Below are 16,156 nucleotides of genomic sequence, written 5' to 3'. Positions count from 1 at the left end.
CTACATGTCCAAAGTAGGAGAGACGAAGCTTAGCCATCCTGGCCTCCAAGGAGCACTCTGGCTGCACCTCAATGTTTACTTCACATTGACTTGTTGACTGAGCTCCTATGTTGTCAGGTCCCCTCACCCTCCTCCTGTGGCCAGCAAGGATCTGTTTTGGAAGATCCTGTTCTGTAGGCTCCTCTTATATACCCGGCCAGGATCCTGAGAGATCTTACTTGCAACGTTAGTTTCCTGGCTTTTGAAGAAGAGTTTGACCAGAGGGCTTGGCTTACACAACCATGCTGGATTTGTCCCTGAATCTTAGGAACCCCAGCTCACTGTGGCTCTCACTAAACAACGAGAGAGGGCACATGAATACCCTGGAAATGCCTGAGCTGGGACCAGCACGCTGGGACCAGCACGCTGGGACGCGAGATTCCAGGTGTGATGGTGTGCAGGGGACAGTGGGTCTAGCTTGTCCCTTCATTGTTGTTGTTGAGTTTTGTCGAGTTGGTTCCGACTCATTGTGACCCTGTATAGAATTTCTGAGGAGTGACTGGTGAGTTTGAACCTCTGACCTTGCTATTCAAACCGACCTTGCAGTTGAGTGCTTATTTTATGGCGCCACTCCAGGACTCCTTGTTGCTCCTAGCTGGCCACAATGACTTTTCTCAATGTGGTGGTCAGGCTTGGATTGAAAAGGATGGAGGGAGTCAGGGAATATTTAGCAGGCAGTATGCTACATCCTTCTATGTCCTAAGATTTCTTGGAGAGCCATTGATCTTTTTACACACCTTCCCCCTCCCCACCCCCTTCAAATGGGAAGCTGTTGTTGTTGTTGTTATGTGCCATGGAGTCTGTTCCGACTCATAGCGACCCTGTACAGGGTTTCCGAGGATTTAAATCTTTATGGGAGCAGAATGCCTCGTCTTTCTCCCGCGGAACAGCTAGTAGTTTTGAACTGCTGACCCTGAGGTTCACAACCCGATTCGTAACCACTACGGGGAGGGAGATAAATCCTGGACTCAGAATCTGAATCTGTGAACAGAAGATGTACGGTTCCTTCATCCTAGCAGAGACTGGTACCCTGTTTCTCGTACCTTCCCAGGGGTCTTAGAACTCCAGTGAGGCTAGACCTCTGCACGCAGGGACACCTAATTTGCCTCACCAATGGGCCTGGAGTCTTCACGACATTCATTTCTTCATTCATTCATCCTCTGTGGGGTGGCGCCATGCTGACAAGACAGTGGGGAGCCAAAGCACACATTCATGTCACCTCATGGAGCTCCAAGTGTCTTGTGGACATTGTAACTTTGTCCATGCGGCCCTGCCACATGTAGTCTCCCCACATTATGGTCTTGCAGTGAAATACCCTGTCTAGGTAAACTGACCTGGAAAAAGGGGGTTCCTGAAGGACCTTGCCTATAAGCCTTGTTGAGGAGGGGGGACATTTAAGGGTATGTGGCAGGTACAGTTTCTGTATTTATACCACCTCCCTGAGGTGGAGCTAGGAAGCTCTTGGGGGAAGAGTCGAGATGCCTTGTGCTTCACTCTGCTCTGTAGGCTGTGCCAGAGGTCAGACCTCTCCCAGTACCCCTGACTGTGACAGAAGAGGCACATCCCATGTCTGCCCACATCAGTCCTTAGGGCAGGCTGAGCTGACAGTCACTGGCCAATGTTTACTTCACATTGACTTGTTGACTGAGCTCCTATGTTGTCAGGTCCCCTCACCCTCCTCCTGTGGCCAGCAAGGATTCTGAGGTGGTGGGGGACAAAGAACTAGATTTGGTCTTTTGTGTCTGGTTTCTGAAAATAACCTCAGCAATTAATGTGCTCTTTGTCTTTCTAAAATAGCCAGGTAAGTTGGGGCTACACACCTGCCTCACACCTGCTAATTAGCCTCAGAAAGGGAGGAGGCAGGATGAAGTCAACCATGCGAGTTCATTGTCTGGGCTGATTCTAACTACATATGAAGACCCCAGGCATGCATGTTCTGGCGCTGTGAGTTAATACGCTGGACTGCAAGGTAGGTTTGAAGTGCAAGGTCGGCAGTTCAGGCTCACCAGCTGCTTCTCGGAAACCCTATACAGGGTCGCTATGAGTCTCACAGCACTTACCAACAACAGCATGCTTATTCGTTGAGGACCCAATGACTAGGGGACCCTGGACCTTGGATTGGTGAGAACATCCTTGAATGAGAGAGGGTGGCACGTCCTTGGAGACAGTTGTTAAGTGCCTTTGAGTCGATTCCGACTCATAGTGACCCTGTACAGTGTTTCTGCGGAGCAGCTGGTGAGCTTGAACTGCTGACCTTCTGCTTCAAAGTGACCTTGAAGTCCAGTACATTAACCCACAGCACCACACCAGGTCTCCTTGGAGACAGTGGAGGACCCATCCCATGAACTCTCCAAGGGCTTCCCTGATAAGTCCTTTTACTTATGTGTCCTTTCCGGTTGTCATAAGTGGGTAGCTGTAAACATAGCTAGTGTTGTTGTGTGCTGTCAGCTCGGTTCTGACTCATAGCCTTCCTGTATAGGATTTCTGAAGAGTGGCTGGGTGATTTGAACTGCCAACCTTGTGGTTAGCAGTCCAGTGCTTATGCTACAGCACCACACCAAGAGTCTCTGAATTTTGTGAGCCGTTCCAGAGAATTAATGAATCCACGGGGCAATGAGACTGGCTTAGCTCAAGTGGTTAATTCAGAGGAGAGTTATGCAGGCTGGCACAGTTGTAAGGACAGGATCCCAGCTTGTGAGGAACTAACCCCGGGTGGCTGGCTGACAGGAAGACTTCTTGGGCAGAGCTCTTCTAACCTATGACCTAGTCCTAGGGCCTAGAGAATGAGTGAGGGCTGGCTGGTCTGAAGTGTAGGGCGTTGTGTAGACTGCCGAGCCTACGGCTGGTCCCCAGTGACCTGGCCTTGTGTGGCCAGAGATTTTTTGACCTGATAGCGGGTGGTTAGGGGGAGAGAGAATGTGCCAAAGAAGAAGTGCTTGGCGAGGAGGAAAGGAGCTGTGGGAAGGTGAAGCTGGGACCCATTTCCAGGTGGGAATTGGATTCCTGCTGACCCCTGCCATTCAGCATGTGAGTGGTAAAGGTGGGTCTGCTCACCTTACCACTCCACCTCCCCCCAATATTACAGTTTGTGATAGCAGTAGCCTTGAGGGTGTATGGGATGCTTTCCCAGTCTTTGAGGCATAGAGCACAGTAATTCTAGGACCATGGCTTGTGCTGATCACTTAGGGAAGGGGGCTGCATTAGGAATCTGAAGAGTTGTGTTGTTGTTGTTGTTAAGTGACGTCGAGTCGGTTCCAACCCTTAGCGACCCTGTATAGGGTTTCCAAGGACCTTGTGGTTCAACCAACTTTGCAGTCCAGTACATTAGCCCACAGCGCCACACCAATCCGAACCTATTTTATAAGCACCATCCCTGAGTTACATGTCCCCGGAAGAACGGAGACTCAACCAGGCTTCTTTTCCCTACCCATCTGCTGCTTCTGCTCAGCCTTCCAGTGTTATCTCCTGCTGAAACAACTCCAACCATCCCCCAAAAAGGTGCAGAACTGAGCCACTGCCGCCTTTGGTGCCTTAGCAGCTTTTTCACTGGTAAAACTTGCCTGGAGAGGAATCTCCTATTTCCCTAGGACTCCCTGGGTGGTGGTTGGCTGCTAATCAAAAGGTTGAAGGTTCAAGGTCCACTGGGGCACTTTGGAAGAACCGTCTGGCAATGTACTTCTGAAAATTTAGCCATTGACAACCTGTAGGTGTGGCCATGAGTGAGACTTGACTTGTCATCAGCTAATGTGAGCCTGGGGAGACTGTGGGTAGTGTTGACGGGAGGCCTTACCACAGTTTCCTCAAATTTACCATGGCCTGATCGTGATGGGAATGCTTCCCTGGGGTCTTTGTAGGTTCCCTTCCCTCCAGTACCATTTACTCTCCCCGAGTGGTCTGGGTTGGCTCAGAATCCAGAAAAGCTGCAGCCTTCACCACCAGTACTGTGGACCTGCCTGTAGTGGTCTGTAGAGGGACAATGTTGAGAGGTGGCGGTGGCTGCCATGGGTGGAAGCTTGCAAAGCCAGAACCAAGGCTAAGTTGTACTTTTGGAAACAGACATCCTTTTAGAATAGGTTGATTGGCGTCTGCCTTCAGGGAAAGCTACGTCAGTGTCTTGGGGGTTATGGAGGTGACCTTTGAGCAAAGAGGGCGGAGTGAGAAACCTTCTGGGTTTCTGTGCTAGGTTCCTGGCATATGCTACTCCATTGCTCACAGTGACCCTGTGAGGTTTTACCCACAATGCACAGATAGGAAACTGCAGCTTGGAGGGATTGAGAGACTATTCAAGCTAGTAGTGGTTGGATCTAATCATGGGTCCAGAATTTATGTTGCCTTCAGAAACCATAGCAGGGTATTCTGGAGTTGTGGCTATTGAGACGAAGGGACCAATAGCAAAAAGAATGACCAGGGGCATTTGGGTGGCTCAGCTCCATAACGCAACCTGGGTTCTCCAGCCATCTGAACTTGGGATCAGGGCTGCTTCCCTAAAGTCCAGCCTAGCACACCCTCAAACAGCACATCCTCAAACCATGATGATGCAACCGGCTCTGCGCTTGTGTCTCATTCTGAGAAACCAGAAGCTGCCTAGAGATAAACCAACGCCCCCAAACCTACAGCTGTCAAGTCGATTCTGACTCATAGTAACCTTACTGGGCAGGGTAGAACTGCCCCATCGGGTTTCCAAGGCTGTAATCGTTACAGGGGCCAACTGCCACAGGTGTCTTCCAGGGAGCTTCTGCTGGGCTTGGTGGGTTTGAACCACTGACCTTTCAGCTAGCAGCTGAGTGTTTACCAGACTCCTTGTCTGGAGATGAACTTACTCATAATTATTTTCATGGCTGCCTCATGCCATGCCTTTTCTGAATAATTTTTTATTCCTTTGATAAATAGCTTATTCTTTAATTTTCTATTTATAATTCAAATGCTTAAAAAATTCACATAGTGGTACATATTGACTATTTTATAAAAAGAATACAGAGTAATACAAGCATCATATTTGAGAAGTCTTCAAAGAGTTTATAGAAAAATTCTATTATCTTTTCATTCCATTTACCCATGAACTTTCTGAGGCCCCCTGGTGTAAAGTGACCTCTGAGAGTTAATTCCTACTGACTTTGCGGGGTATCCTTCCAGTACTTGCATATAGTGTACATGCAGATATTTGTGAAGCAGGCCATCTGCACAGTCGTGTAAATATCTTGTTCCTACGTCACCACATACGCATAGACACTATTAGTGGCTGCAGTGTGCAATCAGACAATAAATTCAGCTATACAGCCTCCACTGTTGGCCATTCAGGATGATTCCAACCCTTGCCACATAAACCGTGTTGTAATGAGTACCTTCCTAGAAGTGAAATTTGCTGGGCCTAATGCGTGAACACATTTAACATCTGTTCTGTTCTTTAAAATCTCTAGGGCATAATAGCCCTCCTTCTCTGTCAGGGATGCCAGAGCTTATAAAACGGTAGCTTTTAGGTTGATCCCTTTGCCAGTGCATCTGTGTTTATTCTGAGGTTTCAAAGTGTACGTAGTGGATGGGACATGGCTTAGGTTCTGGGTGATATGTCAGGAATTGTTGATTCTAGTTTCATAGTGGCCTATGTTTGAGGTTTTGCAGCATGCATCATGGATTGTGGATTCTAGTTTTGCAGTGGCCTGCACCAAAACGATACCCCTCTGGGGGCCTTTTCTTGCACCTAGAGAGCAGAGCACTAGTCACAGAGGTCTCCTGTGTCCAGGGGCTGGTTGTCTTTGTTTAGTGCACAGTCATATGGTGAGGTCATGATCACTTGAGGCTCACGAAAGATACTTCACTTAAATGTAGCCTGAGTTTCGTCATCAACCACAAATATTGATCAGAGAGCTATTTGGGGGTGCCTAGCATTGAGAATGACATAGTAAGAGTCTGGGATTCCTAAGATAAGAGGGCCATAAAGGATCTTGGGATTTCCATCTGGTCAGCCTGCTCATCTTGCAGGTGAGGAAACTGAAGGGCCAGTGAGGGAAGCGACTCATTAAGAAAACCTCCTAGAGAGAGTTAACAAAGACTGGTGAAGAGACATTTATTAATAAAGGACACTGAGCTTTACATCAGACCTGAGTGAGATGCCACCCTACCTTGGGTCTCGTCTGTTGACTGAGGTTGAAGGAGCTTAGTAATTCCAACCTCTGAGGTAGTGGGACCTTCCGCCGTAAGGAATTTCCTCTGTGAGAAAACTAGATGGGTTTACTTCCCCAGCCCATGCCAATGTCTGACGGACTCTGGGGACAGGAAAGATTCTAGGGGAGCAGTCTACAGTGTTCTGTGGGTAGCCCCCCTTGTAAATTATTTACATGTTTTTTGTTGCTGAGAGTATATACAACAGAACATATACCAGTTCAACAGTTTCTACATGTGTGCCTCAGTGACACTGATTACATTCTTTGAGTCGTGTAACCATTTCATCCTCCTTTTCTGAGTTGTTCCTCCCCTGTTACCATAAACTCACTGTCCCCTAAGGTTCCTATTCAGTCTTTCAAGTCACTGTTGGCAGTTTGATCCCATATATAGATAGATTACAGCACAGTGTTCAAGGGAGACATTCTTAACTACCAGGCTAAACTATTGTTTGGTTTTGAGGAGACTTCAAGAGGATATTTTTGGTTTAATGTTTAAGGATTATTTCAGGGCAATAGTTTTGGGGCTTATCCAGCCTTGTTAATGCCAGGAAGGCTGGGTTCCATGAGAATCTGAAATTCTGTTCTATATTTCCCTTCTTTTGATTAGAATTCGTCTGTGGAATCTTTGATCAAAGTGTTCGGTAGTGTTCAGGGCACCAACCAGTTCTTCCGGTCTCATGGAAGCAATTAGCTACACATTCCATTTCTTCCTCCTACTTCTGATGTGGGTAGACCCCTTTCTGAAAGTCAGTCTGCCCAATTGGCTGGCTCATTCTGAATGGACTGTCTTGAGTCTTTGGCCCCAACTTGGAACTTTCAAAGACTTCCTATCCCTCCAGTGAAAGATCATCTGGGACACAGATAGGTGAATGTTTACTTCTATGGGGCAAGTGTTGTCTTAAAAAATCCTATTGCGTTTGTATTCTAGACCGTGATGTGACGCTTCAGGATAATGCACTGGACTGCAAAGTCTGTTTGAACTGCAAGGTTGGTAGTTCAAACTCACCAGTTGCTCCTTGGAAATCTTGCACAGTGTTGCTATGAGTTGGAATTGATGGCACTTAACAACAACAACAACAACTAACATCTATCATTAGTTTTCTTATCAAGATTATTTTATAAATTCTTTATGATTGTTTCTGTAAGGAGCTCTGGTAGCGTAGTGGTTATGAATCGGGCTGCGAACCTTAAGGTCAGTGGTTCAAAACTACCAGCGGCTCCACGGGAGAAAGATGAGGCTTTCTACTCCCGTAAAGATTTACACCCTCGGAAACCCTGTACAGGGTTGCTATGGGTCGGAACCGACTAGACAGCACTTAACAACAACATGATTGTTTCTAGAATCATAACCTTCTTTTCCATTTCATTCCATCTTGGCTTTAGTCCCCAGCCCTAGACTCCAGATGGAGACACAGAGATAAATTCTAGAGATATCTGTTCGGTTCTAAAATGCTTTGTCATTTATTTCCAGGTGTGATGCTCTGTAATCTGTGTTGAAAAAGCCTCAATTCAAAATGCCGCCACTTCCAAAACTTATGTATTTATTATATGCATCTATATTTCTCTGTCTTTCTGGCTTGGTGGGTGGCAGTGTGTTTTAATGGGGCTGCCTTTCAAAATAATGGAGCTGAAGTCATCCTGTTTACTTGCTATTTTTCCATCCCTCTTCCATTTTTCTACCCTCAGAATAATTGCAAGAATGAATTAAACTTGTGTTTAATATGCAAAGAAAAAAGAAAGAAGAGCATAATGTTGGATGGGAGTTGTTGTTGTTAGATGCCATCAAGTCGGCACTGACCCATAGTGACCTTATGCACAGCAGAACGAAACACTGCCTGATCCTGGCCCAACCTCACTACTGTTGCCACGCTTGAGTCCATTGATGCTGCCACTTGGCCAAATCGTCTCGTTGGGGGTCTTCCTCTTTTTTTCTGACCCTCCACCTTACCAAACATGATATCCTTCTCCAGAGCCTGGTCCCTCCTGTCCAAAGTATGAGAGACGTATGTCCGAAGTGTGAGTAACGGAGTTTGGCCGTCTTGGCCTCCAAGGAGCATTCTGGCTGCACTTCTTCCAAAACGGATCTATTGGTTCTTTTGGCAGCCCATGGCACTTTCAATATTCTCCTCTGACACCATAAATCAAAAGCATCAATTCTTCTACGGTCTTCCTTATTCACTGACTGGCTTTTGCATGCATATGAGGTTATTGAAAATACCATGGTTTGGGTCAAGCGCACCTTAGTCCTCAAGCTGACATCTTTGCTCTTCAACACTTTAAAAAAGGTCTTGTGTAGCAGATTTGCCCAGTGCAATACGTCGTTTGATTTCTTGACTGCTGTTTCCATGAGTGTTGATAGTTGATCCAAGAAAAATGAAGTCCTTGACAACTTCAATCTTTTCTCCATTGATAAAAATGTTGTTTATTGGTCCAGTGGTGAGGAATTTTGTTTTCTTGACATTGAGATGTAATCCATACTGAAGGCTGTGCTCTTTGATCTTCATCATGTTTTAAGTCTTCTTCACTTTCAGCAAGCAAAGTTGTAGATAGGCTATAATCAGGAAAAGTATCTTTTCAGACAGCACGAAAAATGAACTTCTACTAGCTACATATTGAACATGAGGGTTTTGGATGAAGGAAGCTGGTTAAAGAGTGATGAAGCTTCCTTAGTCCTGGTACCTGGAAGCTTCGAGACCTGACTTGGTTAATTTGGATGTAGTTTTGATCTGGGTGAGCAGAACCAATTTCACTCATGGGTGCCCAAAGTGTTTTGCTGATCAGAAAACAAACAAATGAAGAGTCAAAGGTAATGATGAACATGACCAGAATATTCACACTCTTTAGACCCAAGCCTGAGCACTTTGAGTGGCTTGGGCAGCCTTTCTCATACTGTTATTTTTCAAGATGCCCCTGCGAAAGCGTTCTTCAGGTAGTTCTGAATGTGCCAATCCCCCATCTCCTACCTGGAGACTCCTGAGAATGAGGACCAGTGTTTTAAAGGCTCTAAGAAGTTCTGAAGAAAGGTTTCCCAAACCTATGTGTTCAGGGTACCTTTCCCCCACTGAACTTAATTAAGGAAACATTGCCTTTAAATCAAAAGCAGGGTACAAACCAAACTCATGACCAGTGAGTCATTCCAAATCATAGTGACCGTGTAGGGCAAAGGAGAGCTCTCAGGCTATAAATCTTCACGGGAGCATAAAACCTCATCTTTCTCCTGCAGAGCAGCTGGTGGGTTTGAACTGCTGACCTTGTGGTTATCTGCCCAGTGCTCCCCTAATAGGGAAGGAGGTAAATAATTGTAGGCCTCTTTTCAGTTACTGTTGTCTTTATGTTTTTAGGGAACTGAGGTCTCATTTGATGTCCTGGTTAGAAATGGGTTGGTTGAGGAGGGGCTGCTGTTTAGCAGGGACCAATATGTCGTGTGGACATATTGATAGGACAGGCCGGTGCCTGGAGAAGGATGTCGTGTTTGGTAAAGTGGAAGGTCGGAGAAAGAGATGAAGACACCCCCCATGAGATGGAGTTACACAGTGGTAACAGCAGTGGGCTTGAGCGTAGCAATGATTGTGAGGTTGGCCGAGGACGGGGCAATGTTTTACTCTGTTGTGCATAGAGTTGCTATGAGTTAGTACCGACTTGATGGCACCTAACAACAACCCGACTGTGCACAGTTGCCTTTTCAAAGGGAGGCCGAGTTCATCGGGTTCCATAAAACTGTGGAGCATCAAGCATAAAGACGGGGCTGCCTGTCTCTGAGGCCATCAGCCTGGGATGCCAGCAAGCCTGGTGCCAAGGGCATACTCCACTCAAGGTTTACCAGGAACTTCATGATCCCATCAGCCTAAAACAGTCCAGGAGATGCAGATGCCTATGGGAGTGTTTGAGCCTGGGCCTGCTGTGGGGAGGGGAAGGGCTGGGCTGCAGACGAGGAATGCTTTTTAAAACAAAAAAGGAAATGCTGGCTCAGAGTGGAAAGGAAAGGAAGCAGCTTCCTGTTTCTGGTGGTGGCTTTTTTGAAAGGAGGAGCTCTCTGTGGCATCTTGATAGGCGGAGGCCTGGGTTGACTGGGCTGGCGGGTAAGCTGGGGCTACTCCACCGTACCAGGCCAGTTTGTGGCGGTGGCGCCACACCAATGCCGGAGTTTCAGAAAGAGAGGTGCCAGCCCTACCACCTTTCATTGACTCAGATAACTGAGTCAAATGGACATGTGGTTTCCCAAACGAATATCTATACATGTAACAAAGTGAATGTATTAAAATAGCTGACATTTACCGAGAGCTTGCTCCGTGCCAGGCCTGATTTGTAAGAGCCTTATGTGGCGTTTACTTCTTCCAACCACAGTGTGAGAAAGGCATTGTTGTTGTCCCCATCTTACAGGTGATAAAACTGAAGTTCAGAGAGGTTCAGTAACTTGCACATGGTCATAGCTATGGAGAGGCAGATTTGTGACTTGAATTTGGACAGTCTTAATTACCACCAACACCATCTGACTTGTGGTTGCCCACCTTTCTCCTCTCTTACCTGGAGAGTCTGTTAGCATCCAGTAGTTTTTTAAAGTCTCTGTTAGACTCTGAGGACCTGGTGATTCTTTGGTGGAATGCTGGGGTCTGAGTTTGCATTAAAAAAAAGATAGATATAGAAATGATCAACCATGTATAAAAGCAGAGACTGATATGAGGAATTTTTATGTAGCAATCCCCCAGCTCCAGCAATAAAACATCTGGGTCATCATCGATCACATTTGCTGTGAGTCAGGCTGACTTTGAGAATGAATGGTGACATCTTGGCAGCTGATCTCAAGGAAGCAGAGGAGTGACCCAAGAGGGCTCCTGGGAGACCTTCTGGTCCAGCTTCCTGTCGCCATGCAGAGCTGTAGTATCCCAGCTACTCTTTACCATGAAATTAAATTTCAGTCCTTCCCTGCCCACCCACCCGCCCACCTTCCCGCCCAAGCTTTCTCTGGTTTCTGGCAACTCTTGCTTTGCAGAGTCTCACTATCTAACCTGAATCTCCTGCTGCACCTGAAACCTGGTCCCAGATGATGGTGTTGAGGGATGGTGGATCACCGTCCTGATTTCCACAGTCTCAAGACAGACTGAAGAGACTCTGATGGAGGTCGGGGTCATCAGACCAGCAGTTACAGTGTGATTCCAGTCCACCGTTCTTCACAACTGTAGAATCTCTTCTAGCTCCCTGGCTGCTCGATCCACATACTATGAGATTGCAAGTAGTGCATTTCTCAGGCACCGTGGTGTGTAGGCCCTGGGGTAAAGAGCAGATGAGTCCTGCTCTCCAACTCCACCAGAATTCATTCATTAAGAGACTTCCTTGCCTTGCCTGTTTCTCGGCTCATGGTCTGTCCAGTCCTTCCTAAATGCTAATCTTGCTGGCCACTCTTGGATTTATTTTCTCCATGATCTCTTGGCCCTGTCAGAGGTAGCTTTTTTTGTTGTTGTTGTTTGGTTTTTGCTATATTCTCTTACATAAGGAGCTCTGGTAGTATAGTGGGTGATGTGTTGGGTTGCTAATCACTAGGTCAGCAGTTGAAATTCATCAGCCATTCCTCAGGAGAAAGTTGAGGCTTTCTCCTCCCATAAAATTTACAGCCTTGGAAACACTATGATCTGGAACTGACTTGATGGCACGTAGCGACAGCAGCCACATTCTCTTCAAATGTGATTTTTAAGAGCTGTGTCACTTTTTTACTAGTGTTTTTCAAGACTCTTAATGAGCCGTGGTAGTGCAGGGGGTTAAGCATTGGGCTCCTAACCTCAACGGCAGAGGCTCAAATTCACCAGCCACTCTTCAGGAGTGCAACGAGGCTGTTTGCTCCCATTAAGATTTATGGTCTCGGAAACCCTAAAGAACAGTTGCTATAGGGTCGTTAGGAGTTGATGCAACAGCAGTGGGTTCAGGTCTCTGAATTTTGGCCTCCCAAACACGATCATGATGCTGTTCCAGCAAAGGACTGAAGCTCCACCTTGAGCATTTAGTAGGACACGGAGGCTACAGTAAGGACTTCGTCGTATACTTGGGCTTTGGGGTGAGAATGACACATATTCAAATCCTGACTCTGTTCCTTTCTAGCTGTGAGACCTTGGCCAATGCTCCTTAGCTCTCTGAACCTCAGTTTTCTTGTTACTAGTGACCAGTTGCTGTTGAGTTGGTTTTGGCTTGTGGTGACCCCACATGTGTCCGAACAGAAGAGACTTCATAGGGTTTTCAGAAATAGATCATCAGGATTTTCTTCTGAGGCACCTCTGAGTGGACTAGAAACTCCCGCCTTTTAGTTAGCCGAGTTTATTAGTTAAAAGGAAATAAAAATAGGTTTATTTTGGGCTTTTGTGAGAAGTTACTGAGGCAGGAAATGTGCACTGGACAGTGGCTAGTACTTAGAAGGAATCAGTATTGTTTTAACCCCTTCTCACTTGGCTGGTGGCTGTGTGTTGTGGAGTCAGTTCTGACTCATAGCGAGTCTGTACGGGGTTTCCGAGGCTGTAAATCTTTACGGGAACAGAAAGCCTCATCTTTCTCCCGCGGAACAGCTGGTAGTTTCAAAGTGCTGACCTTGCGGTTCACAGCCCGATTCATAAAGCTATTCTAAAAATCTTTCCCATGTTTTTCTATTGTGTTTCATCCAGTCAATTTAATTGTTGCATGATATTTCACCCAGTGGATATGCTGGAATTTACCAAAGCGTTTTCCCTATTATTGGACATTTCGGCTGTTTCCAGATTTCTGTTATTATAAATAGTATGGAACAGGGATCATCCTCTTATTTTTGTCCTTATTTTGAATTCATTTCCTTGGGCTGATTCCCAGAAATGAAATTACTGGGTCAAAGAGCATAAACATTTTTTTTATGATTTGTTGTTGTTAAGTGCCATCGAGTCGGGTCCGACCCATAGCGACCCTGTACAGGGTTTCCGAGGGTGTAAATCTTTATGATAGGACTTGCTAAATTGCTCTCTATTTTATGTATTTTGAATGATGGTATCATGAAAATTGGACTCCTGAGTGAATTGTCTAATGTTTTCATCACGATCCCTTTTGGCCTTTGCCTTCTCCTTCTCTTCCTCTCAACTTTTTAATTTTTTTTGGCCTTATTGAATCATTCCCCATCTTGAATTTGTTGTTTGTTTTTCTTTACCTTGGATGGTGCAAATAGTTACATGCTTAACTACTAACCTAAAGGTTGGAAATTCAAACCCCACCCCCACAGTGTCACGGAAGAAAGACCTGTCAGTCTGCTTCTGTAAAGACTGCAGCTGAGGAAATAGTGGGTTCCTCTGACACATGGGGTTGCCATAAGTCAGAAGCCACTTAGTGGCAATGGGTTGGTTATCCATTCAGTCAGTCACTTGCCTGTTTACTGAGTGTCTCCTGTGTGCCAGGTACTTTTTTCAGCAGAGGGGAAAGTACAGGGACCAAGATGGTCAGGGTTGTCTCTTTAGTGAATGGAGAAGAATGATAAGCCCGTAGACAGAATTGACCTGAGAAGAAACCCTGGAAATGGGTTAGAAAAAGATGGATTAGAGAGAAAGATGCTACTTTAGATTGGGTTGTCAGAAAAGGCCTCCTTCTCAGAAGTCTGCAAAGATGAGAAGAAGGAAGCAGCCCTGTGAAAATCTGGGTGCAGAGTGCTCCAGGCTGAGGGGCCGGTATGTGCAGGAGCCTTAGCAGAAATGAATTTGCTAAGTTCAAGGACTAGAAAGGAGCCAATGTGCCTGGGACTTGGTGAGAAGGGGTGGGGTGGTAGCTGAGACAATCAGAGAGATAGACAGTACTTGGGGCTAGTTCCCATGGTGCAATTGGCCAAGTACTCAACTAACTGAAAGGCTGGTGGTTCCAAGTCACCCAGAGGCACCCCAGTTATCTGCTTCCAAAAGGATCACAACCCTGAAAACTCTATGGAACACAGTTCTTCTCTGCACAGATGGAGTTGCCATGAATTGGAATTGATTCAGTGGCAACTGGTAAACTGGTAAAGAATGAGTGCATTAACTCAATAAATGGTTGTGGTGTTGGGATATTAGAATGAATCAGAGGTGTAGTGTGCTCCAGAAAGTAATCTTGGCGGGGGAGTTTGTAGATGAGTAAACCAATAGAAGGTGCTAGAGAGGTGTGACTAGGCCCAACACATAGCACAGCTGACTCATCTCTGCAACCTACAGTGTGCAGGGACTCTGGTGATGTTTCTTGATTTGAACGGATCCTTCACCATGTTAACTGAAACTCCCTTCTTTGATGTAAGACCTGGTAGTGCCAGCCAGGGAATTGAGGTTATCAGCTTAGAAGGGTAGCTGCTAATGCCAGGTATGAGTATCTAGGCGTACCCACTGTGGGAAACAAGCTGAGAAATAGACCTGGAAACCCCCTGCTTACCGAGCTGTTATACCCTATTGCTGTCGGACCAGTGACTCTGATTCCTTGGGAATATAGACTTGGAGACATGGTGCTTTCTTCCCTGAGAGTTGAGCAAAGAAAGGAGGTGTGAGGTCTGAGCAGACCCTTCAAAATATCAACTTAGTGATAACCTAGACTGTAGTCACTTAGTAATTCTGTGGATAGTTCATAGGTTAAGTGCTTGGCTACTAATGGAGAGGTTGGTGGTTCAAATTCACCCTAAAGTGTCTTGAAAGAAAGGCCTTGGTGATCTACTTCCAAAATGTCACAGCCATTGAAAGGCCTATAGAACGCGATTCTACTCAGGCACACATGGGGTTGCCAGTGTTGAAATTGATAGACTGGAAACTGATGTGGTCTGGTTTAGTAGATCATTGAGCTGTAGACCTCATGGGAGTTCCAGGAAATGGAACTGTGGAAGATGTTGGCTGGCATTTTGTCTGGAGGAAGCCAGGTATGCTGGAGGGTACTGTGATGCTATTGAGTTGGGGATGAACTTTGATTAGTTAACCAATTCCTTGGGTTCCATGTTTATGAGCTATTTGCCAAATGGAGAAAGAAAGCCAGATCCTAGAAATATAGTAACTTGGCAAGGGTCCCCACTTTCTCCTTCACTTATGGTTAATCTGAGGTTGTTGTTCTAAAGTGCTGTCGATTTGGTTCCAACTCACAGCAATCTTATATAGGGTTTTTGAGGAGTAACTAGCTAGTGCGTTTGAACTGCTGACCTTGTGGTTTCTAGTCCAGTGCTGATCCTAAAGCACCATTACCAGAAGTCCAATCTGAGGTTGTTGTTATTGTTAAGTGCTGTCCAATCAATTCCAACCCATAGTGACCCTGCATAGGGTTTCCAAGGAGCAGCTGGTGAGCTTGAACCACTGACCTTGCAGTTCAAATGACTTTGCAGTCTGACGCATTAGCCCACAGCGCCACACCAGGACTCCTATCTGAGGTTTGTTTGTTTGTTACGTGTCACGGAGTCGGTTCCGACTCATAGCGACCCTGTACAAGGTTTCTGAGGCTGTAAATCTTTACGGGAGCAGAAAGCCTTATCTTTCTCCTGTGGAACCACTGGTAGTTTCGAACTGCTGATCTTGCAGTTTGCAGACTGATTCGTAACCACTACGCTACCAGAGCTCCTTTCTATCTGAGGTGTTGTTGTTGTTAAGTGCCGTCGAGTTGATTCCGACCCATAACGACCCTGTACAGGGTTTCCGAGGCTGTAAATCTTTACGGGAGCAGAAAGCCTCATCGTTCTCCTGTGGAACAGCTGGTAGTTTCTAACTACTTACTGACCTTGTGTTTCACAGCCCGATTCGTAACCACTGCGCTACCAGAGCTCTTTAGACCTGCCCAATTTTAATATATCTAGCTTTTTGCTGGCGTTCTCACAGTCACCTGTAAGTAATGATCACTTTACAGATGAGGAAATAAGGACAAGGAACTTGCCCAAGGTCACACACGAATCATGGAGCTGGGGCTCTAACCTAGGATGGTCTGAATTCACATTTATGTGCATTTCATTACATCCTTCTGAAATTTACTAT

The sequence above is a fragment of the Chrysochloris asiatica genome, unplaced genomic scaffold, assembly GCF_000296735.1.
Source record: "Chrysochloris asiatica unplaced genomic scaffold, ChrAsi1.0 scaffold00266, whole genome shotgun sequence".
NCBI lineage: Eukaryota > Metazoa > Chordata > Mammalia > Afrosoricida > Chrysochloridae > Chrysochloris > Chrysochloris asiatica.
The sequence above is the reverse complement of the archived record's forward strand: the minus strand, read 5'-3'. Positions refer to the sequence as shown.